Source organism: Puma concolor, chromosome B1 (assembly GCF_028749965.1).
Source record: "Puma concolor isolate L17-30 chromosome B1, mPumCon1.1.hap2, whole genome shotgun sequence".
NCBI classification, from domain to species: Eukaryota; Metazoa; Chordata; class Mammalia; order Carnivora; family Felidae; genus Puma; species Puma concolor.
In genome coordinates, this window is record NC_141670.1 from 16,008,085 (window position 1) to 16,033,604 (window position 25,520).

Sequence of the window (25,520 nt, forward strand, 5' to 3'; positions counted from 1 at the left end):
CTCTCCCCTGCTTGTGCGCTTGCTTGCCTCTCTCTCTCTCTCAAAAATAAAGAAACATTAAGAAAAAAAAAAAAAAAAAGAATGCCTCCCTTAAAACGAGGGGGTGGTGGCTGAACTACCAAAATGTGAACAGGATACTGCCGCCACCAAGGCAAAAAATGGATCCATGTGTCACCCTTATTAGAATCATATAGCCTCAGACATTCATTTCCTGCTTTTATTAGTTTCCTAGGACTGTGGTAATGAATTATGGTAAACTGGGTAAGACAACTGAAATGTATTCTTTCACAGTTCTGGAGGTTAGAAGTCTAAGGTCAAGGTGTCGGCAGGGCTGTGCTCTAATCTGTCTTATGCCTTTCTCTTGGCTTCTAGTCCTGCCAACGGTCCTTGGCATGGCTTGGAGGTTGCATAATTCCAGTCTCCGCCTGTGTCACACGGTGTCCTCCCTGTGTCTTCATATGACCTTAGAGGACAACAGTCATATTGGATTAAGGGCCCTCAACTTAACTAATTACATCTACAATGATCCTATTTCCAAATAACCTTAGGACTGAGGGGGCAGGACTCCAGCAAATCTTTCTGGAGGATACGTTTCAACCTGTAACACTGCCTTTGCCCTCACTTCCCAGACATGGATGGTCAATGACTATCATTTTAGGCAATCTCTCTCATGTCCTTTGTGATTTCTCCTCTTCTAATTTATTTAAACAATAACTTTAGGGCTGGGTGGCTCAGTCGGTTAAGCGTCTGACTTTGGCTCAGGTCATGATCTCACGGCTCATGGGTTGGAGCCCCATGTTAGGCTCTGCGCTGACAGCTCAGAGCCTGGAACCCGCTTCAGATTCTGTTTCCCTCTCTCTCTGTCCCTCCCCTGCTCATGCTCTCTCTCAACACTTGGCTAATACAAAAGCAGTTTTGGCTAAATTAAACTTTGTAAAATCTCTCGCTAAAATCCTGGCTAAAATAGAACATATAATTTTCTCCCTTTCTCATCATCTTATTTTTTCTAAACAGCTTCACTGGTCTCAGCAACTTATAGTTCATATTTTCTAGAACAATTCCAAGTTAGTGTAATTTTATTCTTTTTCAGTAAAACTGGTATAGAAATCCCTTAAATGCAATATAATTGTGTTTCTTAAGGTTTATTGAGCAAATAAGTTCACAAATTAAAAAAAAAAAAAATGCCTATGTCAGGAGTCCTAATTTGGAGATCAGAAAATTTGTCACTGATAGAGATTAAAAAGCAAGAGTCTGGTGAAAACTTAGACAGGAGGCTATGTAGGAGGGTACTGACCTCCATAGGAAAGTCTAGGATGTGAGGGAGAAAGCAGGGATGGGGCTAGTGGAACATCCAACCTCTCTCTCTGTGGGTACCACACCACTGACAGGAAAGACACCATGATTTCATAATAATTTAGTTCTTAGTGGAAACTGTCCCTCCTCCTATTCTTCCTGGTAACTAAGTTTCTGAAGAAGGAACTTGAGAGGTGCTTGGGTGGCTCAGTCGGTTGAGTGTCTGACTTCGGCTGAGGTCATAATCTCACAGTTCGTGGGTTTGAGCCTTGCATCCGGCTCTGTGCTGACAGCTCAGAGCCTGGAGCCTGCTTCTGAGCCTGGAGCTCAGAATTCAGGAGATTCTGAAGAGAGTCTCCCTCTCTCTCTGCCCACCCGCCCCCCCCCCCCCCCGCCCCACTCACCCTTGTGTGCGCTTTCTCGCACTCTCTCTCAAAAATAAACAAACATTAAAAAGAAGGAGGAGGAGGAGGAGGAGGGGGAGGAAGAGGAGGAGGAGGAGGAGGAGGAGGAGGAGGAGGAACAGGAACTTGGAATCAAGACTAGAATAGCACTGGCAGACAAAAGGCCCATCAGCTGAGAAGACGACAGCAAGAAGGGTGAAGCCGGGTCAGAACATGTACACAATCCTGGTTCCAGGTTTGCCTTCTGATGCACCACGAGAGCTGGGGCCCGGCCAAAAGATCTCGGTGTCTAGTTTCCCAGGACAAGCTAGGTTTCAAGAGGATACAGAATGAAGAACAATTCAAGATATGCTACAAGAGAAGAGAGTTTTCTCTCAACAGAGAGGCTGCAGGAAAGAAACCTAAGTGATAAAGAAAGGAAAAGGGAGAAAAACGGATCCATGATGTGAGACAGCCATTCTGGGTCCCCGTACTTGCAACAGAAAAAGAAGAAAGAGCTACCAGGGAGTCTGAGGGTCAAATCTCTACTGAGCATTAGCTAGGTACCAGGAACTGCATTAGAAAGCTCTGGATATAAATAGGAACAGATAAGGTATGTGGAGTTTACTGTCAGACTTACAAACAAGTAGTGATATGACAAGATAATTACTATACTGGAGGTATGATGAAAGGGCAGTGACAGAGGTATGTTAAGCATCTGTTTGGAGCCTCTCGGAAGGCATGTCTGAGCAGTTGTTACAGAAGAAAAAGCATTTGCTTGAGTGACAGAAAAAGGAGGAGTATTCTCGGTAAAGAGTATGATGACCGGGTCAGTGTTGGTGAAGCACAGACTGTGAGATTGAGAGAAGCTCAGCGGGGCCTCTTTGAAGGCTGTGGACACCATGGAAGTGATTTTATACTTTGTCCTAGAGCCAGTTGGGAGCCATTGGTGAATTCTGGTGAGGGAGGCAGCATTTCCTGATTTGTGGGACAGAAAGATCTTTCTGGAAAACTGCCAAATTCATTCTACCAGGGCAGCATTATCCTCACACCAAAACCAGACAAAGACTCTACAGAAAAAGAAAACTACAGGCCAATAACTCTGAATAACATAGATGCAAAAATCCTCAACAATTTATTAACAACCCAAATTCAACAATACATTAAAAGGATCATTCACCATGATCAAGTGGGATTTACTCCAGGGATGCTAGGATGGTTCAATATTTGTAAATCAATCAATATGATACATCACATTAGCAAGTAAAAACCGTATGATCATCTCAATAGATGCAGACAAAGCATCTGACAAAATACAACATCAATTCGTGATAAAGTCTCAACAAAGAGGGTTTAGAGGGAACATACCTCAACATAACAAAGGCCATATATGAAAAACCCACAGCTAATATCTTACTCAAAGCTGAAAAACTGAAAGCTTTTCCTCTAAGATTAGGAATGTCACTCTCAGGGATCAAGAATGTCCACTCTCACCACTTTTATTTAGCATAGTACTAGAGGTCCTAGCCACAGCAATCAGACAAAAAAAAAAAAAAAAAAAAACAAATAAAAGGTATCCAAATTTGTAAGGAAAAAGGAAAAATGTCACTATTTGCAGATGACATGATACTATATAGAGAAAATCCTAAAGACTCCACCAGGAAACTATTAAAACCGATAAATGAATTCAGTAAAGTTTCAGGGTAAAAAACCAAATATACAGAAATCTGTTGCATTTCTATACACTAATAATGAAGTAACAGAAAGAGAAATTAAGAAAACAATGTCATTTACAATTGCACCAAGAAGAATGAAATACCTAGGAATAAGTTTAAACAAGAAGGTGAAACACCTATGCTCTCAAAATTATAAGACACTGATGAAAGAACTTGAAGATGATACAAACAGATGGAAAGATATACCATGCTCATGGAATAGAAGAATCCATATTGTTAAAATGTCCATACCACCCAACACAGTCTACAGATTCAATGCAACCCCTATTGAAATACCAATAGCATTCATTAATCACAGAACTAGAAAGAATAATCCTAAAATTTGTATGGAACCACAAAAGACTTCAAATAGCCAAATCTATGTGGTGACAGATGATGACTGCACTCATCGTAGGGAGCACTGAGTTATGTATAGAATGGTCAAATCACGGGGTGCCTGGGTGGCTCAGTCGGTTGAGCGTCTGACTTCAGCTCAGGTCATGATCTCACGGTTTGTGGGTTCAAGCCCCACGTCAGGCTCTATGCTAACAGCTCAGAGCCTGGAGCCTGCTTCAGATCCTGTGTCTCCCTCTCTCTCTGTCCCTCCCCAGCTCATGCTCTGTGTTATAAATAAGTGTTAAAAAAAATTAGAAAAAAAAAAAGTATTGTCAAATCACTATGATGTTCCTGAGAGAGAACAAAGCTGTAGGTATCACAATCCCAAATTTTGAGATATACTACAACACTATAGAATCAAAACAGTTTGGTACTGACATAAAAACAGACATTTGGCTCAATAGATCAGGACAGAGAGCCCAGAAATAAACTCATGCATGTATAGCCAATTAATCTACGACAAAGGAGGCAAGAACATAAAATGGGGAAAATACAGTCTGTTCAATAAATGGTGCTGGGAAAATTAAACAGCGACATGCAAAAGAAGGACAGCTTTCTCACACCATACAAAAAAATGGATTAAAGACCTATATGTGAGACCTGAAACCATAAATTCCTGAAAGAAAATATAGGCAGTAATCTCTTGGAACATTGGCCTTAGCAACATATTCACGGATAGGTCTCCTAATGCAAGGGAAACAAAAGCAAAAACAACTATTGGGAAATAAAATAAAATAAAAAGCTTTTCCACAACAAAGGGAACATTAACAAAAGAAAAAGGCAACTTAGTGAATGGGAGAAGATATTTGCAAATAACATATCTGATAAGAGGTTAATATCAAAATACGTAAAGAATTCATACAACCTAACACCAAAGAAACAATCCAATTAAAAAATGGGCAGGGGCACCTGGGTGGCTCAGTCAGTTAAGCATCCAACTCTTGATTTTGGCTGAGGTCATGATCTCATGGTTCATTCTCACACTCCACTGAGTGTGGAGCCTGCTTGGGATTGTCTTTCTCCTTCTCTTTCGGCTCTCCTGCCCCCCCCCCCCCCCACCAACCCGCTCTACAACATAAAAAGAAAAAGAAAAAGAAGGCCATTGCATCTGAAATAAGGTTTTGGCAGTGGGATTGGGTGCTGAGGGGTGGTTAAAGGGCAGGGGTGAATAGATTTGAGAAAAATAATGAAAAAAAATAATGAATAATGAACCCAGGTGCTTGGGAAGTGGGGAAAGGAAGCCCCTACAACATTGCTCTTAACTCTGTTTGGGTAGCCGCAGGCAGTTACAATTCAGTGAGATGTGAAACAGAAGTCGGCAATATAGGAATGTATTCATGCATGTTGAGGAAGATGATGGATCCAGTCCTGAAATGCTAAGTGGGACTGATCTGCCCAAGGGACATCTAGGTGGAAATGACACATCTGGAGTCGAGGAGAAAAGTCTCCAGGGAAAGAAAGAGATGCTTTAGCATGATGAGCATGTGTGGGTACAGTTGAAAACACGGTTGTGAGTGAAATCACTCAAGCTGAATAGGAAGAGTATTTAAAAAAACCCTACATCAAATACAAATCAAAACCACACTCAGATATCACCTCACGCCAGTCAAAGTGGCCAAAATGAACAGATCAGGAGACTAGAGATGCTGGAGAGGATGTGGAGAAACGGGAACCCTCTTGCACTGTTGGTGGGAATGCAAATCGGTGCAGCCACTCTGGAAAACAGTGCGGAGGTTCCTCAAAAAATTAAAAATAGACTTACCCTAGGACCCAGCAGTAGCACTGCTAGGAATTTACCCAAGGGATACAGGAGTACTGATGCATAGGGGCACTTGTACCCCAATGTTTATAGCAGCACTCTCAACGATAGCCAAATTATGGAAAGAGCCTAAATGTCCATCAACTGATGAATGGATAAAGAAATTGTGGTTTATATACACGATGGAGTACTACGTGGCAATGAGAAAGAATGAAATATGGCCCTTTGTAGCAACGTGGATGGAACTGGAGAGTGTGATGCTAAGTGAAATAAGCCATACAGAGAAGACAGATACCATATGTTTTCACTCTTATGTGGATCCTGAGAAACTTAACAGAAACCCATGGGGGAGGGGAAGGAAAAAAAAAAAGGTTAGAGTGGAAGAGAGCCAAAGCATAAGAGACTCTTAAAAACTGAGAACAAACTGAGGGTTGATGGGGGGTGGGAGGGAGGGGAGGGTGGGTGATGGGTATTGAGGAGGGCACCTTTTGGGATGAGCACTGGGTGTTGTATGGAAACCAATTTGACAATAAACTTAATATATTGAAAAAATAAATAAGTAAATAAATAATAAAAATCAAAAATAAAAAAACCCTACATCACGGGGGACAGAATCCAAGGAACATTCATATTTAAAGGACAGGTGGAGGTAAAAAGAAAAATCCACAGGAGAGACTGAAAAGAGCTCAGAAATAACAGGAAGGCCAGGGAAGCATTGTCACAAAAACCAAGTGAGGAAGGAGCTTCAAGAAGGAGGGTGTCACCTGCACCCAATGCCAAAAGAAGTCAAATGTCCATCGGATTTCAGTACCAAGACGCAAAGGACAGTTTTACTGGGGCCGTGAAAACAGAAGCAGGATTTTGCAGGGGTTAAAGGGAAAGGGAAGAAGAGACCGTTAGCGGAGCCCATCTTGCTAGGTGCTTGGCTAAGAAGCTGAGAGAGAGCGAGCTACGAAGAAAAGCAGAAGCAGGAGAGGGTTCGTTGCTGTTGCTTGTTTGTTTCAGGACACGGACATTTTGAGTGATTTTTTATGTTAAGGGGAAGGAGTTAGTGAGTAGAGATGGACAAGATAGAAAAAGAAGGGGTGACCAATGGAGCAAATTCTTAGAGGCAGGAAGTTGATGGGATTCAGAAAACAGTGGCCAGGCAAGAAGCAAAGGAGAAGTTAGTCCCCGAGAGGACTAGGGGCTCCTCATCTCAGGGCTGGGAGGAGGTGAGAAGGAATGTTAACACAGGACTGTGTGTGGACAGAGAACAGAGGAGCAGAGGGTTCTTTTTGGCATTAACTACTTTCCTTGTGAAGTAAGACACCAAGACATCTCCAGCAAAAAGGGTGTAGACCCTACACTGTTGAGCAAGTCTGGAATAACCACCAAGGAGGCCAGCACACAAGTGTGAGCGTTGCTAAGCAGTCCTGAAGGTGCATCTGGGGCTGGATGTCATCAAAGTTGGGGTGGGGGGAGGGCGTCTGCAAGACTCAGTCAGTTAAGTGTCTGACTTTGGCTCAGGTCACAATGTCATGGTTCGTGAGTTTGAGGCCCGCATCAGGCTCTGCACTGTTACTGGGATTTTCTCTGTCCCTCTCTCTCTGCATCTCCTCCTGCCCCCACTAAAAAAAAAAAAAAAAAAAAGAAAAGAAAAAATAAAGAAAAACTTAAAAAAAAAGTTGGGGGGAGGGCCTTGATTCATGCTGTCCTATGATTATTAGCATCACTCAGGACCCTGGTTTAACAGAACAAGATACAAACCTGGATTCACTCCGTGTTTGTTGGCCTGCCAAGAATAGGGGGCAGCTGGTAAGAGAACACTTGAATGAGGCAGCATGGAAAAAAGTGTGGATAAGAAAGGGCTCATCGTGCCTGGAGAATGTAGAGGAGACCAGGAGAGTGTCTCGAGTGGGACGGGTGGCAATGCTTTTCTTCACAGCATGTGCCTGGGTTTACTTCACAATGAAGTCCTTCTTGACTGTTGTTCTCGTGCAGTTGGTACAGGTTCTGAGTGAGGAGAGACCGGTCGCTTTGGTTCACCCCTGCATCTCAGCACCGTGCACCGTCCCTAGAGCATAGCAGGTGCTAATGAAATCTTTGTGGAATGTGCGACGAGAGAGCCGGAAGGTGTAGGAGAGACTAGACTGTGGTCAGAGAGGCACTCGGACCCTCTCCCAGGTGGAATATTTCCAAGAGATAATGAGATCCGAGGAGGAGAAGCAGCAGTTGGTGGCTGAGGCGGAGTGGAAACAGAGAACCACGGAGGTAAATGGGTGAACACACAGAGGCACCAGAGCCCCTGGGTCACATGATGCGACCGCACTTACGGCAGTCTAGAAGTGGTCTCACAGAGCAAAGAGAAGGTGGTCTTCTCGTGGCCCCGTGGCATGCGAGCCATGGGACGTGAGAGAATGAGCAACTCTATAGGACGTAGGCTCTCCAGACAAGAGCTAGATGTAGGACTTCCGGTGGCAAAGGGCAGAATGGAAAACGTTGGTGGGAAAGTCAGCAGGGCCACGGTGACCTACCATGGAGAGAAGGGAGGACGAAGGAGTGGAGGTGGCTGGAGAGGAAGGGGATGACAGGCCAAGATTCACTCGGCTCACATTTCTGACCAGAACCGGACCCAGAAAGGATCTGAGTGTTGAGATCCACGCAGGCCCTGCGTGTCGAGGAGGCGCTAACAGCTGCTTGCATCTGGCGCTTAGAGCTGGTGGTGGCTGGAGGCAGAGCTTGCCAAAAGCAACAGCAAGTGTTAGGAGGGCTCACCCAGGGCAAAAGCAATCATCGTGAAGAGACACATTCTGTTCGCGGGCACATCTCAGTTTTAGGCACAAATTAACTGAAAATCCACTAGGACACAGCTGCTTCGTCTTTCAAAATTCCTCTGCAAATACTTTTCCTTCCACAAGAATATTCTGCATCAGGTCCGCCTTTGCTATTGGCACATATATAATCACGTTTATGGTCCAACCCTAAACTTTTGTAACCAGATGCAAACATCTGGGTCAAAAGACAGGTATGCATGTATGTGTGTATGTGTGTATACACACACACATATACACACACACACACACACACACACACACACACACATACATATGATGGAGTATTACTCAGCAATCAAAAAGAACGAAATCTTGCCATTTGCAACTACGTGGATGGAACTGGAGGGTATTATGCTAAGTGAAATGAGTCAGTCAGAGAAAGACAAACATCATATGACTTCACTCATATGAGGACATTAAGACACAGAACAGATGAACACAAGGGAAGGGAAGCAAAAATGATACAAAAACAGGGAGGGGGACAAAACAGAAGGCACTCTTCAATATGGAGAACAAACTGAGGGTTTCTGGAGGGGTTGTGGGAGGGAGGGGATGGGCTAAATGGGTAAGGGGCATGAAGGAACCTACTCCTGAAATCATTGTTGCCTTATATGCTAACTTGGATGTAAATTAAAAAAAGAATTGTTTTTAAAGATGGGCGTGATAGCATTATTTTTAATATGCCTGTGATCCAATTGGCTGTAAGCATTTTACTCTCATGATTAGTCTTTAATTCTTATCATAGATTATTTTTATTATTCCTAGAGTGATTCTAAGGATTTATTTTTTACCAAAGAATCAGCTTTTGGATTTGGTACTATCTTTTCCTATTTTCTAATTCATTAATTTCTGCTTCTTATCTGTGCTTTGTTCCTTATTTCTGCTTTTCTTTGGTTTCTTGTTCTCTGTTTCCTAATCCTTGAGTTGAATATTTAATTCACTTTTCTCTTTTTTTATTCATGTCAGTATTTAGACTATACATTTTCTCATGAGCTCTGCTTTATCTGTACTCTATAGGTTTCATTACTGCTGGTTTCTAGAAATTGTACAATTTTTTCTTCTACATCTTCTTTATACCAAGAACATTTAAAATTCTTTAGTGGAAAATTCCAAACATATACAGGAGTAGAGAGAATAGTGTAATGAATTCCTATGTACCCATCACCCAGCCTCAACAATTATCAATGTAGGACCACTCTTGGCTCATCTTACCTCCAAACCCCAGATATCTTATCATTTCCTCTTTAAATATTTCAATATGTAAATAGAGAGATTTTTAATCTCCTAGTGGAAGACACATTTTACTTCTGGCTTTATTATTATTTTCTAATGTTTATTTATTTTTGAAAGAGTGTGCGTGGGGGAGGGGCAGAGAGAGAGGGAGACACAGATTCCGAAGCAGGCTGCAGGTTCCAAGCTGTCAGCACAGAGCCCAGTGTGGGGCTTGAATCCACAAACCTCGAGATTGTGACCTGAGCCGAAGTCAGATGCTTAACCGACTGAGCCACCCAGGCGCCCCTCTGGCTTTATTATTAATGCCTGATTTTATTGTGTGATGATCACTGAATATTTTCTGCACTGTTTATACTCTTGGAATATCTGTAATTCACAGATATTACACAGGCACTTAGGAAGAAGGTACATTCTTCGTTTCCAGGATAAGAGTTCAATCTCTATCAGTTAGCTCTGCCTTAATGTCACAGACTAGAAGTAATGTAGACTTGTCTTTATATTGCTTGTAATTCCTACTTTATGAATGGAGCTATGTTATTCAGTTTACAACTCCTCCTTGCTACTTTATCTTCTTATAATTATACCTAGTAGTATAAAAGTGCCTTTTTGGGAGAGGGGGCCTGAATTCCATTTTTTCTGATACTAAGACTGAAAGCTCTAGTTTCTTTTTATTTGTATTTGCTTTTACACTGTGGCCTGTCCTTTGTTTTCAATTTTGATGATGCCATTCTTCTAAATACCTTAGGTCCTACCGAGTGTTAGCAATCCCACCCGTCAAGGTGTTTAGTTGCAAGCAACAGCATCCGCTACTGTGTTCAAAAGAAACTGAATTTGTCAAAGGCTATTAGGTAGCTTACGGCATTTCCAGGAGAGGCAGAGAACCGGTCTGGGGGGCGATGCAGCCAGAACATCGCCCACCCCACCCGCCTGCTCTCAGGCATGACCCCATCACACCCGGGCACTGAGGCCACAGCCCTCACCCTGACACTGAGCAATGGAGGATTTTATCAGTCCACTCTGTCACTGCTGTTCTGAAGGGTACGTGTCCCGCCACCACCCTTTCCAGAAGGAGACCCCACGTGGCTCTCTTCTCTGAGATTGCCTTCTTTCAAATAAAAGTCTGACTGGCAGAATCTAGGTCCATTCTTTTTTTTAAATTCTTTTAAATGTTTATTTATTTTTGAGAGAGAGGGAGAGAGAGACTGGGCGTGAGTGGGGGAGGGGCAGAGAGAGAGGGAGACAGAGAACCCGAAGCAGGCTCCAGGCTCCGAGCTGTCAGCACAGAGCCCAATGCGAGGCTCGAACTCACAAACCATGATATCATGACCTGAGCCGAAGTAGGACGCCCAACCGAGCCACCCAAGTGCCCCTAGGTCCATTCTTGTGCCCGGACTTCAAGGGAAACTGGGACATTGAATTCTGGTTTCTACCTCCAGGAGAAGAATTCATAATATGGTGATTCCCCCTAAATATAGGAGCCTGTATTTGCCACAAATAGGATCACTACCTTTTCCGGCTACGTCAGTCTTAACCAAAAATAGTTCAAGAATCTATAACCAGATATTCCTGATACTGTATTAGATGTAGTTGTTTTTTTTTTTTTTTTTGAAAGCACGCAGGATGTTCTCTAAAAACGTCCGTCCATACCTTTATCAAAAAATAATACGTGATCATAAGTTTTGCCTCTCCTTTCTTGCTCTCTTAGGATCATTTCTTCCTCCTTATTTCTATATCCACATCTCTATACTAGGCTTGCACCTTCTTACCCCGGATACTAGAATCGCTTCTGATGGCTCTCTGCCTTTTCTTTTCCTTTCTCCATGCTGTCCTACGTACTGTCCAATTCAGGCATTATGTTTTGACATCCTGGCGTCAGGGTCCAGGCTTTGTATAATCCCGTGGTGCTTCCTCATTTGGCAAACGCACGCCGGGCAACGATGCCATGCAAGGCACTGTGCTTGGAGGTACAAGTCTGAGTAAGATAAAGCCACATGGTAAGGGGTCTCTCAATCCAGTGGTGAGACAGACAACCAAGCAGGAAAATGCAACATAATTTAAGGCTCTGTCGCTGTGGCCCACAGGAGGAACACTGAAAACAGCTTGGTGGTCAGAGCTCATCTAGGGAGGCTCCTGGAAGAGGTTCCCGAACAGAGTGGTGAAGGATAAAATGAATTTCCCGGGGAGAAGAGGGGTGTTGTGAGCATCTGAAACTGCCTGTGCAGAGGCACATAGAGGCAGGCACGAGGGTGCTCAGGGTTCTGAGAAAAAGCTACAAGTACTTTTAACACAGGACTGAAGGCTGCCCGAAATAATATAGCAGGAGAAGACCGGTATCTTAGGACAAGATAGGACATATTGGGGAGCTGGGATACTCTTCCTAAAGGCAACTGAAAGCTTCTTTGCATTTTAGGAAGATCACCCTAGCAACAGGATACACAGAATGGACAGGTAGAAGTTAGCGACCGTGGGGGGCAAAGCTGGAGTCACAGATGACACCAGATTTCTGCGTTCCTTGAGTGAAAGAATTCTAAATCGAGGCTATGAGAAGAAGTGCAAATTTAGGGGAAGAGGCCAGAGTGCTGTTTTGAACATCCCAAGTTTGGGATAGCCAAGGAGTGATCACACAAGAATCCAGAAGCAGGGGAGAAACGTCTCAGGAGAGGCTGAGTGGAGCAGTGTTTCTCAGCGTTGGGCACACATCGCCCACACCTGGAAAGCTTTGAAAAATACTGAGGCCTGGGCCCTGGGCCCAGAGCTTCTGATGTAATCGGCCTGGGTCCTGACACAGCACCCCAGGTAATTCTAATGGGCAGCCTGGGTTGAGACTCTCCAGGACAGAGAGGAGGGTATGCAGCCTGCAAGAGATGCCTCTGCTCTCTGCCCCATGCCAGCCGGGTGACCGTGGGGAAGTCACTAGCCTTTCCTGTCCTAAGTCTCCTCCCCTAGAAAATGAAGATTGTGAACACGTCAAAGAACTGAGATTATTAAATCAAATAATACGGGTAAAGTCCCTCACCCGATTCCTCGTACGGACAACAGACCGCACCAGGATTCACTGCGGGACCAAGTCTGGGAAGGCAGCTCTCGGCCTGCATTCCCAAAAAGTCAGGCTTTCTGTTTAGTAGGAAGGGAAACGAGAAATCTCCCAAACCTGTAATCAAAGAAGGACACTCCTTTGTGTGCGCATGATCTGGTGGGTCACACAACAGTCTTTGGGACTTTCTATAAGAAATGGGAGGCGGCCAGATGACTCAACACTCCATCAAGGCTCCGGCAGCCATGACTCTCGGTGAGGATAGGACACCGGGTGGGGGCTTATGGGAGACAGACCACAGTGACCATAGGTGCATATTCATTCAGGCTCCAAGATCTCTGAGAAAACTTGAGATCGTAAGGTTAAAAATAACCTGAAAGGACTTGAGTGAATTGCCCTTGGAAAACGTGGCCTGTTCTCTAGTACGCCCATAGGGATGTTTGGCTTAAAGGAAGCCAGCTGTATATAGCTCAGTGCATTCACTCCCTTCTTTGTCTTTGCTTCTATTGTAATGATTCTTATCGGAACATGTGTACCTGCAAGACTGCTCTCGTACGCAAGATACGTACAATAGTTGAATCAGATGTACATTGTTGACATGCTTTGCTAAGCTTCCGTTGTTAATCATTGCTGATCTGTTTTTCCTGAAAATGTGTATAAGGAGATGTACAATAAACCTCGGTACCTCAGGCTGTTGGCTCGAGGTCCCCTGTGCCTCTCTATACTGTCGTCTCTGCTTCTCAGTTCCTTTGCCGCCCCAGGTCCAAGGCCCTTTGAGGTCAATGGGGCGGGGGTGCCTGGGTGATTCAGTTGGTTAAGCCACCGACTCTTGGTTTTGGCTCATGTCATGACCTCTTGGTTTTGTGGGTTCAAGCCCCATGTCGGGCTCTGTGCTGGCAGCACAGAGCCTGCTTGGGATTCTCTCTCTCCCTCTCTCTGCCTCTCCCCCACTCATGCTCTCTCTCAAAATAAATTAGTTAAAAAAAAAAAAAAAAAAGACGCGACGCTGGGAGCGCAACAAATTCATTCACTCATTCACTCACGAAAGTGTCAGAAAAATATTCGGGAAGAACCACTGTGCACCAGGCAGGCATCTACTAGGAATTCCTGCATTCTGTAACCAAAGTGACCGAGTCCCTACCGTGTGCCCAATGCCACACTTAGTTCTGAGGAAATAATAATAAATAAGAGATGTTCTAGAGCCCTGAAGCAAACAGATCCTTCTCCTGGAGATCTGCCTGGTCTGTCCCCTCCCCAGCATCCCCACAGCCACCACCATAGGCACCCTGTTATTTCTCTCCTGGGTTTTGGCAAGGACCCCTCACTCTTTCCCTGCCACTGGTAGCGAGCTCCCCCTGTCCATTCTACCAATTACAGACTATTTATCAAATAGTCACTCAAAAACGGTTAAATAACTATGTGATTACGTGTCACAAGTACATGTTGCTATGGGACTGAATATTAGGCTTCAACCAAATAGAAAAGCCAGGAGGGCTTCGCTGAGGCAGTGATAAGCAAACAGAAGGGGAGCAGCGAGGAGACTTCTCAGGCCTTGCCCACCTGCCCAGGGGCTCCTCAGTAGCCCCGCACTCTGCTTCACACACTCCCTCAGCCTCAACTGCCTTGCCCCCGGCTCAGTCCCCGGCCATCCCATGCCCACATCCTCCTCGGGGTCCCTCCTGACCACGCCCTGCTCCCCAACCACCTCCCCTCCATTGTGTGTCTACCGCCCACCATCACCGGTCTACCCACAGACCTCTGATCCCTCACTGCAAGGGCCTCTCTCAGAAGACCGAGTCTCTCAGGTGTGTTTACCACTGCACCCAGCAGCTAACACAATTCCAGGTGCACTGGTCCCGGGTGAGAGAAACAGAAGCGACAGGGTGTGTGTGTGTACAAGGGAGACAGAGGTTTTTAAGGAACTGGCCCATGCAATCACGGAGCCTGACAAGTCCCCACCTTGCAGAGGAGTGGCAGCCGGACCCAGTACCCAGGTCTCCTGGCGCAAGGCCTCTGCCAGTAGCTGTGCGCAAACATCGCAGTGGGGACCGCCTGAGAAGCCATAAAGGACCCCTCGCAGAACTTGCTTCCTCGTGAGCTGCGCTACAGGGACCCCACGCCCTGCCCTAGTAAGCAGAGGGGACCCTGCGTATGCCGCAAGACGAAGAATTCAGGAGGCTTCCAAGGCTCTGGTGTCAGGACCCAGGGGTTTCCTCCCGGCAGCGCAGCGTGAGGCCTCCAACAGCCAGCGCGCCAGCCCCTCAGGGTCACGTGGCTGATGTGAGCGTGCAGCGCTAAGCTCCGCTTTGCAAGACTCAATCCTGCGCTTCCATCTCCTGAACAAATAGAAGCAAGTCCACCAACCCACCTCTCTTCCTCTTGCCCTCCTTTCTTTCAACGTTTCCTGAATACGTTCTGCCCTGTGCCAGATGCTAGGAACACAAAGACGAATAAGCCAAGATCCCCGTCTCGGAGAGTTCACGTTTCAGCGTGTGGTGTGGCGGGGCCGTGACAGGGGCTCTGTGCCAGGCATACCTGCCCCTTTGCCTACACTTCACACATGACCGGTCTCCCGGGCAGCCCTTTGTATGAGCTGACTGCCTGGTCACTAATATCCTTGTCTACCCCTTCCAATTTATACATAAAAATACTGTGGCCGGAGAGAGGAGGCACCCTGGCAAGACGTAGCTGGTCTCCGAACAGCAAGGCCAAGGCCGACTAATGTCTTTTTAAGCCAGCAGCCCACGTGGGTCGGTCTTTGCCATAGAGGTTGTTGAATAGTTCCAACCACTAGAGGGCACCAACCAACCCCCCGATCCGTCCAAACCTGCCCAGCACAGGTGACGGCTCCCAGAACTAGAATCCTAGTTAACACCTCGTGCCTTTTCTCAGACCGAGCTTTGCAAATCAGGCAAGCTTTGAACAGAGCATAGACTTTACTCTTGAGCCAATAAGAAGGTAAGGGGTGACAGAATCAACTGTCCTAATACAAAGAAAAAAAGGCCACGGACTGACTTATTAATAAATATATCAGAAGCAATGACAAAGGATTTTTAAAAACCTATGCTCATTATCCTATACATCTATCAAATTCGCATCAGATAACCACAACACAACCTCACGTTATCGACGAGCCATTGTATAACAGTGATATCAAATAAATGCCAGATTACGTGCATCAGAATCACCTACTTTTTTTTTTTTTTTTTTTTTTTTTTAAGATACAGATCCCAGAACCACACCATGGGAAATTCTTTTTTTTTTTTTTTTTAATTTTTTTTCAACGTTTATTTATTTTTGGGACAGAGAGAGACAGAGCATGAACGGGGGAGGGGCAGAGAGAGAGGGAGACACAGAATCGGAAGCAGGCTTCCAGGCTCTGAGCCATCAGCCCAGAGCCCGACGTGGGGCTCGAACTCACGGACCGCGAGATCGTGACCTGGCTGAAGTCGGACGCTTAACTGACTGCGCCACCCAGGCGCCCCAGGGAAATTCTTTTTTAATAAGCCTGGAGTGGGACCCAGGGATGTGTATCCTCAAAAAGCTTTTGGTGTGTAAAAGAGCTTAGAAGCCATTGATATGTAATTGGAGTCTCAGAATGTGGAGAGAGAAAGTTGAATTCAAATGTCATAGGACTGTGGGTCATCTTTGCACTTTGGGGGGCTGTAAGAGGGAGAACAAGTCTATGAGGTCACTGGGCATTCTGAGAATTGCCTTCCTGCTTGGTGAAGCAGTAGCCACATTTGGTTGTTGGAAGGTGGGCGTGAGTTTCGTAGCTGAGAAGTCTTCTTCCAAGACTTCTGATCTCAGTGGGATCGAGGTTACAGCAAAGCCAGGCATCCTGCTGGAAAGGGTGCTGGTGTTAGAGTTAGGTCAGCCTAGTTTGTATCCAGTTCTACCATTTAATGGTTTCATGCCCTTGGGTTAAATCTCCTTGACCTCTCCATACCCTTGTTTCTTATCTGCAAAATGAACATGATACTCACCTCACTGTGGGGATGAAAGGAGCAAAGATCTGCAAAGCACTTAGTTGGGGGAGGAGTACTGTGCGTGGGCGGGAAGGGTGCTGGCTACCTGCAGACCATTATTATAGGCAGCCTGTGAGAAAGAACAGCAGGACAGCACCACCACAGCCCCCTGCAAGGTGCCAGTGGCCTGGGCTCCCTGTGGATCTATACTACACAGACAAACCTCATGGCCCCTGTTGGCAGTTTATGGAGAGGACGGTCTTCTCTGGCACGTGGTCTGAATTCATCACCTGATATCCTCACGACACTCCTTCTCGGAATATCTCCTTCTGGAACCATCTGTACCCTTGTTCCTGGGAATCCTAGCAGCTCTCTGAGCCCTTCTCCTTCCCTTCCGGTGACTCCTTCCTGGTTGATGGCCTTCTCCCTCTCCTTGCCTGTGAGCATCTCCCAGGATTCTATCCTTGGCCCCCTGCCCTTCTCCTTCTCCTTTAAGCTTTTAAGTGACTTCATCCCCTTGTCATGGTCTGTTGGTCCCTGTACACGGACACCACCCTTTTTATCTCTGAGCCTCAGTTTCATATCTCATCTGTCTTCTGGTTGCCCAGTTATGAATGTCCATATGAGCTCTAAAATTTATATGCCCCAAATTAAATCAGTCATTGTCTCCTATACCTTCTGCCCCATATGCACACCCCCTTTATATGGTCCCCTTATTGCTAATCTCAGTGGGGTCACCGTGTAGTCAAGTACCCAAATCAGAAATCCAGCAATAATCTTGGCCATTCTTCTCCTGCCAGGTTTAATCCTTCCCCAGGCCCTGCTGATTTTCTCTCTCAAACATGTTCAGCCATCTCGAACTCTCATGCGGGACCTCAACACCTTTACCTCAACCTGTGACAGAAGTTAAACTACTTTATGCTGAGTCTGCCCCCGGCCCCGATCCATGACTGCCTCTCCACTCATTCCCTAACACAGTTCTCACAGTCCCTGGTCTAGGAAGACTACACTGTGGTTTCCCCAAAACAGAAAGCCATTGCACACCCCTGCCTGTGCCACTCCCCTTACCGAGAGCACCCCTTCCACCTGGACTTTGCCCAGGTACCTCTGACTCACTGTGGTGGGTTGAATGGTGGCTCCCCCAAATTTAGTTCCACCTAGACTTGTGGTCGTTACATTATTTTGCAAAAGGGTCTTTGTTCATGTAATTAAGGATCTCGAGAGGAGATCATCCTGGATTATCCAGGTGGGCTCTGAATCCAATGACAAATGTCCTTTTAAGAAGACAAGGAGAGTCACATGGACAACCACGTGAGGACAGAGGCAGAGAGCAGAGTGATGCTGCCCCAAACAAAGGACCGTCTGTGCCACAGGGAGCTGGAGGAGACAAGGAACAAAATCTCCCCTGGAGTCTTCAGAGGGTGCAGGGTCCTGCCGACACCTTGATTTTAGACTAGAAGCTTCCAAAACTAAGAAAATTAATGTCCATGTTTTAAGTTACCGAGTGTGGGACAGCCCTAGGAAATAATACACTCGCCCTGCAGAACCCTGTTCATTCCTCATCTCCTCCAAAAAGTCCTCTCTGAGTGCCTTTTACCATCACCCGCCTCCTGCCAGCTTGTATCAGACACCCTTCCTGGGTCTGCCTCACTCAATAGTCTCCTAAAGGCACAAAGTGAGTTCTGTTCCCCATTGCCGGATGAGGGCCCGACACGGATCCGGGAAGACAGCAGGCACTGCACCAGATGAACACCGAGGATCTCAGCCCCTGCACACCAACTAGGCTCCAGGCATGATGGCAAGAACTTAAAAAATGTTACTTCATGGAGTCCGCTCAGTAGAGCCTAGGAAGCAGGTATCATCTCTGCTTCACAGATGCAGAAATTGAGGTGCAGCAACGGACCCGAAACCCTTGCATAAGCAGGGTCAGGATTTACATCCAGGTCTCCTTGACGCACAGGCCCTGGTGAGCAGGAGTATGGCATTTTCAAAAGAGCAGCGGCCAACTGTTGGAGGGGCGCCTGGGTGGCTCAGGCTGTTAAGTGTCCGACTCTTGATTACCGCTCGGGTGGTGATGTCACGATTCGTGAGTTGGAGCCTCACATCGGATTCTGCTCTAGCAGCGTGGAGCCTGCGTGGGATTCTCTGCCTCCCTCGCTCTCTGCCCGTCCCCCACTCTCTTATGCTCTCTCAAAGATAAATAAACATGAAAAGAATTTTTTCCAAGAAAAAGGATGTTGGAGAAGGGTAGGGAAGGGAAAGGTTGAGTCTTTCTTTTTAAGTCTATTTATTTATTCTTGAAAGAACGAGTGGAGGAGGGGCAGAAACCCCCAAAATGGGCTCTGTGCCAAGAACAGTGAGCCCAATGCGGGCCTCAAACTCACAAACCGTGAGATCATGACCTGAGCCTAAGTCAGATGCTTAACTGGACTGAGCCGCCCAGGCACCTCTTGCTTTATTCTTAATTAGCTAGTTTTGAGACAGAGCCATTGTGTGTGTGTGCGTGTGTGCGCACACGCACGTGTGTATTATACACATGTATATGATAACAAGGGTGTAGGTTACAAATTAAAGATGATGTAACATACACCAGGTTATAATGCAGCATAAATAAGTGACTGCAGCTTTAATCCTGAAGCCTGGGACAAGGGGTCCTGTGACGGCAAAGGGGTAAGAAAGCATGAAGAGGGAGAAGGGGAAATGGACAGAAGACAGGAAGGCGGAGGGGTAGCTCTGCTAAATTTGGAAACAGAACATTCCTTTTTGTTTATTTTTAACTTTTTAAATGTTTATTTATTCTGGAAACAGAGAAAGAGTGCCAGCGGGGAAGGGGCAGAGAGAAAGAGGAAGACACAGAATCAGAAGCAGGCTCCAGGATCCAAGCTGGAAGCACAGAGCTCGATGTGGGGCTTGAACTCACAAACCGCAAGATCATGACCTGACCCGAAGGTGGACGCTTAACCAACTGAGCCACCCAGGTGCCTCCAGAGCGTGCCTTTCTTTTCTCCTCTCCCCCACGTCCTCTGGTCCATGCCTCTGCTCCTCTCCTGGCCTTGCCCCAGGACATCAGTGTGCCTGCTGTCTTAGCTCCCACTATGGTACCTCACCAGGAACCGGAGCTGAATAACGGCCCCCCAGAGGCATCCACTCCTGGAGCCTCTGAATGTTACAAATGTTACCAAAAAGGGGGAGGGGAGGGGAGGGGAGGGGAGGGGAGGGGAGGGAAGCCAGGGATGCTGGCAGGCACCAAGCTGAAAAGGCAAGAGAGACTCTGCTCTAGACCTCCCAGTGGAAGCATGGTCCAGCTGATGCCTGATTTCAGACCAGGGCCGCTGATTTCAGATTTCTGACCTCTAGACTGCGCGAGAATAAACTTCTCTTGTTTTGAGTTTAGGGTAATTTGTGGCAATTTGTTACAGCAGCCACAGGAAAGGAATAGAGCAGGTCTTCCAAAATTATCTCAATCACAACTTACTTTCTTGACAGCATCCTTTAATTTGGGATTACAGAAGATCAAAATCGAGTTATGCCAAATCACCACAAGACAAGGCTCCACTGCTCTAAGAGGCAGTGAAGTTTTTAAAGGGAAGGATTTAGAATTCCTGAAATTCATGTCTAATCGGTAAGATTAATGTAAAGAAACAGCATAGCTCCTTCTTGTCACACGTGAGAATTTATAGATTCTTCAAAAATTCTACCTTTGTTCCCAGTGGCTCCAGTGTCACCCCATCCATTGCCTGGCACACAGTGAATGCTGGATCCGGTGGTGAATGAATGTAGAAGACAGGGAGGAAGGGGAGGAACCTGGCCATCACCTGCATACACAGATCAGGTGACCCGCCCTCAGATCTCTGCTACTTGAGTACCGGCCCCATACAATGGAACGGTTATTAACATTCCTGTAACTGACATTTCTCCCCAACCTGAATCTTCCCCCAAGTTCTCTGTCATGTATTGTAATTTACGAGAATTTCTTATTTTCAGTATCCTGTACCTCTAGTTTTGTGTGCAAATTTACCCTGGAGACATGAAATCTTTATGCTATAGAAAGAGCCATAGCTCCTCAGGGATAACTTCTGGATGGCCACTCAAGTTAATCAAGAGCAAAAAGCTGTAATCATTAGCCCCAAAGAAAGCCAGCTGCCTAGAATAATCAAAGCCCATAAGGGACACCATTCACAGCATCTGCACCATACTTTTCTAAGTAACGTTAACATCAACACATGGAAAGCAACAGCCTCATCCATCCTGCAATCTCCCTAAAAGTATTCTTCCTCAATAGTTAGATCTATACATCCCCTGGTTCTTGTAGTTCTCTCAGAAGTCCAAAAAAATAAACGGTGAAATACGACAGTATGGGGTCCCGAGAGAGATCGCCTGTAGCATTAGCTCTAGCATTGATGCCGAAATAATTCTCGGAGCGCCTGTCCCAGTTTTTCTTCATTCAACAAAACTACATTGAGACACCACATGTGAAAGCATCTACTACTTTCAAATCCTGGAGGGACAAGCAGGAAATAAATCCTTGCATATAGCGGACAGTACTTGAGGGAAGTACTGTAAATACTCTATAGAATATTTGAAAAGGCAGAGCTACAAGGCCCCCTGTGTTCATGGCAAGCCTTGAGCTGCGACCTCATTCACCAAAGACTATCCGGTACTGTATCTAGACACAGAGGGGCACCTGGGTGGCTCAGTGGGTTAAGTGCCCAACTTCAGCTCAGGGCAGGAACTCACGGCTTGTGAGTTCGAGCCCCGCATCCGGCTCCACGCTGACAGCACAGAGCCTGCTTTGGATCCTCTGTCCCCCTTTCTCTGTGCCTCTCCCCGGCCTGTTCTCTCACTCTCTCAAAATAAATGAAAGCTTTCAAAACAGAAAGCAAACAACTGCTTCAGAGACCAGAACAAAGGAGATAAAGCCCTGGGAAATCTATGACGAATCCAGGTTTCCTGAGTCTCTGGACTGCTTTCAGAGAAAGCGGGCACTTTCTGTCCTCACGGTTGGAGAGGTCGAAGTTATTCCCGAAGTTATCATCTTCACCTGGCTGTGCCAATAAGCATCGTCCCTTCCACGTAACTTCCTGTTGACCTCATTACTGAATTAAGGATACTATCGGTGGTCAGAGGGGGTGAGGAATCAGGGACGCTGATTAAGGAAAAGTCCAGAGAAGTTGTCAGCCCAACAGGATACCTGATGAACACCAGCTAGAACAAACAGCGGTGGTGATGGTTGTGCTGGGGCTACTGGACTGGGGCCATCAACACAATATTTTCTTCTTTCTTAGAGTACAAGCCCATGGCCCTGTCTACTTGATATTCCCAGCTTCTGACTCCTGTCAGTGCTCACAACATGCTGTTATCACAGGACCTGTGAGACGTGGCAGCACCGGAGGGAGGCTCAAGGACACAGCTGATGCCTCTGATGGCAATCACACCCGCCAGAGGCAGCAGGATGTTCTGCAAAATGCTCTCCGCCATGCGAAATCAGTGTCCCCGACGGGACTCTCCTTCACAATAACAGAGAGGAAACAGAAAGAGTTGGCCGTGGAGGTCACACGGCAAATCCACCAACAGTGAGACACCTTGTGACAGCTTGCTGTGCACAGCCGGGCACTGCCAGGTCCCCTCCGTGCTGCTCAGATCCCCCCACGGTAAAATGGTGCGTTGGATGTAATGGTCTTTCAGGCTCCTTTCAGAGGAAGCACCCTGCCATCCCAGGTCCTGTGACGCTACTCACTTCAAAAATACAGTCTAGGAATTCGGTTCCCTTCATGCCTTGTTTGCGGACACCTGAGAAGCACAGGTGGGTCAGCCATAGCTGTGTTTTCTCTACTCTCTGACGAGACCCACATTTTCTCACTTGATTAAATCCCCAGTCCCATTAATACAACTGGAAAAACCTGTACTGGAGGGGAGCCTTGGAGGGAGAGATTCGGAATCACCCAGAACACTTTGTCTTAGAGCAATTTGGCTGAAATTACCAAATACCCACTACATTTTCCCCCCTTTCTATTCATTTCCCCTTCCCCATTCCCAAATCCATAAATCCTTGACTTCGAGAATTCGAAAGAAACACAAAAGAATCCATCTTTTGGTGTTTAGAAGCTACAGGTCAGCTCTATGAAGCAAAAAAAAAAAAAAAAAAAAAAAGTAATAGTAAAAATAACAATATTAGCAACAGTAATAAGCATTCTGCCTGTGATTGGGGTATTCTCCAACAATGGCCTTTAGACACCAGGAGTCTATGTGCAGACTAACATTTAATTAGCATTGTCTAATTCCTAAGTAGTCTTCCTCGTTTTGCTTCAATGCTCAAGTCTGAATCACTCAAAGCGACTACGATGTTAAGACGTGTCTGCACTTAGAGCCTTTTTCCGTCTCCCAAGCACAGAGAGGACCCAGGTGGCCAGCAGGCACCAGGTGATGTCACCTGCGGGGGGGGGGGGGGTCATCCAATGCCCCAATCATTTGCCCAGTTCAGGTCAAGTGAACATACTGCAGGAGAAAGTTCTGTGGCCTTTTCAGGAAAGTGAGGCTTTCTCAGAGATGAGAAAAAATATGAAACAAATTAAAATATCACACAACAGCACCAACCCCACAAAACACTACTTACTACCCGAGAGTCACTGCAGAAGAGACTTCTGGGTCAAATGAAGCCATTAATCCAGCACTTCAGCCTGATTGGAGATGCCTCGCCTATATTTACTTATTTCAGTGGCCACACTGTGACCTAGTAGATACGTTGATTACGTCCATTTCACAGAAGAGGACGCTGAGGCCCAGCCCAATGTCTGGCCCAGCTGGTGGGGGTGGTGCTGGGATGTGAGGGACTGTAGGCTCTGGCACCCACAGGGCCTCACGACCCTGCTTAGTGGAAACTCGGTCAAGATCAGGGAACACCATGGCCATCCTGGAGAGGAGGTTGAGGAACGATGGCCTTGAGGGTCCTGGCGCCCCACTTTCTGGCAGTGCCATTGGAGCCTTCAGGCCCGGAGAGAAAACAGTCGTAGCCTCACCTTGAACCTGGAGCGGCGTTTCCGGTCTCCCAGAAAGGGCTGCAGCCGCTGGGGGACTTGGTGAGGGATGCGCGCGCCTGCCCCCCACCTCCACCCACCTACCTACCCACCTTCACTTGCCTCCCCCCCTCCAATCCCCAAGCCACACGCGGGTACTTACCGCCCTGGGGCCCAGCTCCGCGAGCAACCACGAGAAATTAAACAGTTCGCACAGAATGAAATTTGGCCCGTGGAAGGTGCCTGCAGCTGGCGGTTAACACCAGCAGTAAGAGGATCAACTCCTAGTCCGCTGGCTTAAAAGGGGGGGGTGGGTGGTGTGAGAAGTGTGCGCGTTCCCTTTTACCCATTCACGTTAGTTAATTTGGATGATAAGGGTTCGTGTTTAATCCCTTTGTGTGCGAGTGAATATACTGAAATCGACAACCCCTGAGAGGGCACCGGCGGCTGGCAGAGGAACCTGCGCGGGAGGGTGCGGGTCGTGTCCAATCTGGCGTGAAGCAGAAAAGAACCGTCCCAAGGAGACTGAGAGCGAGACGGAGAGGGAGACCCCAGGGGTGCGTGGTGCCGACCGGGCCCCACAGCTCCCAGGCCGCGGCGGGTGGGCCGCTCTCTTCCCCAAGGCCCAGCACCCCGGGCCCGCCTCTGCGCCCTAGGAGCTCCCCAGGTCCCACCGGCGAGCGGGGCTCCCCTTAGCCACCTCTGCCGAGGACCAACGACACCCCAGGGAGAGCTCGGGCCCTGCCACGGTCCGGCAGAGCGAAGAGAATTTAGGCGAGGTGCGGAGCAGAAAAGGAGGGAAGGATATCTAAGGAGAGGGCTTGGTTATTCTCAGATGGAACAGATCAGAAAAAGGTGAGAGCTCGGTGGCCCTAGAGCAGGTCGTAAAACAAAAGCCATTTTTATAGTTTCCATCTGCGAGAAAGCTCACACGCCACCCATACCCCGCACGCCTGGAGACCCCAGAGTGCGGGTCCGAGGCAGCCAACTGCGAGCGAGCCCGGTGGGTGGGGGAGGAGGCCCCCGGCCGCCGGCCAGGCTGCCCGCAGAGGCGCGGGAGGCGGTGGGAGTTCCCAGCCGCCGCCGCCCCCCTCCTTCCCCTCGGGCCCGTCCAGCAAATTTCCTCCCTCGTTTCTGTTGGTGCCTTCCCTCCCTCCTCCTCCCCCCGATATATTCGCTCTCTAAAACCATAAAAAAGAGATCAACTTCCCTAACTTCACGGAGCCCTTTTCAGTGACAAATATTGATGCCCAAAGTGTCTGCGCTCTCCCGCCCCCAAACGTTAAGAAAAGGCGCCCGCGAAAGGGGGACATAAAAAGTTAACAATGCTGTGAAAATATGTTTGCAGAAAATAGACAATCGTTGGATTAAACGTATTCAAGTATGAAATAATGCCTTTTTGTGTCAAAACTTGGGCGATGGGCGGGTACAAAAGTTCCCTGTGGCAGCTACTTGCTCCCTTTGTGAGCCGTGCGCTTTGGCGTCTCCACTTGGGCGCATTACTCAGAGCCCTCTAAGCGCGATTGTTTCTCCCTTTCTAATGACATTTACCGGATCAAAACATGCTGTTAATTCGATCAGAAGGCTTCACCCTCCCTGACAAAGCCACAATAATTTCTCCTGAAGTTTGTTAAATTGACCAAAATTAGGCAAATGAATAGGGGTCTGTAGGCGCCCCCTCTCGCAGGTGACGTCGCATAATGCTCGCCTGGGCCAGCTGCATTCCCCCTTTTCTTCTCGGCCCACTCTTCTCCGTGTTGCCCCCCAATCCTCCCACCACCCCCCCCTCACACACACACACACACACACACACGCACACACACACACGCCTGCCTGTCTCTCCTCCCCCCACCCTCTGGCATTATTAAAATTTAGCCCAATGAAACTATTCATACATTTCAATGGACATT

At 47.0% G+C, this 25,520-nt stretch overlaps 1 long non-coding RNA gene across 2 annotated transcripts in view; it reads left to right on the forward strand.

Moving 5' to 3' along the window:
- Positions 1-25,520, forward strand: part of LOC147581482 (uncharacterized) — a 131,356-nt gene that overhangs the window by 92,815 nt on the left and 13,021 nt on the right. The window lies entirely within an intron of this gene.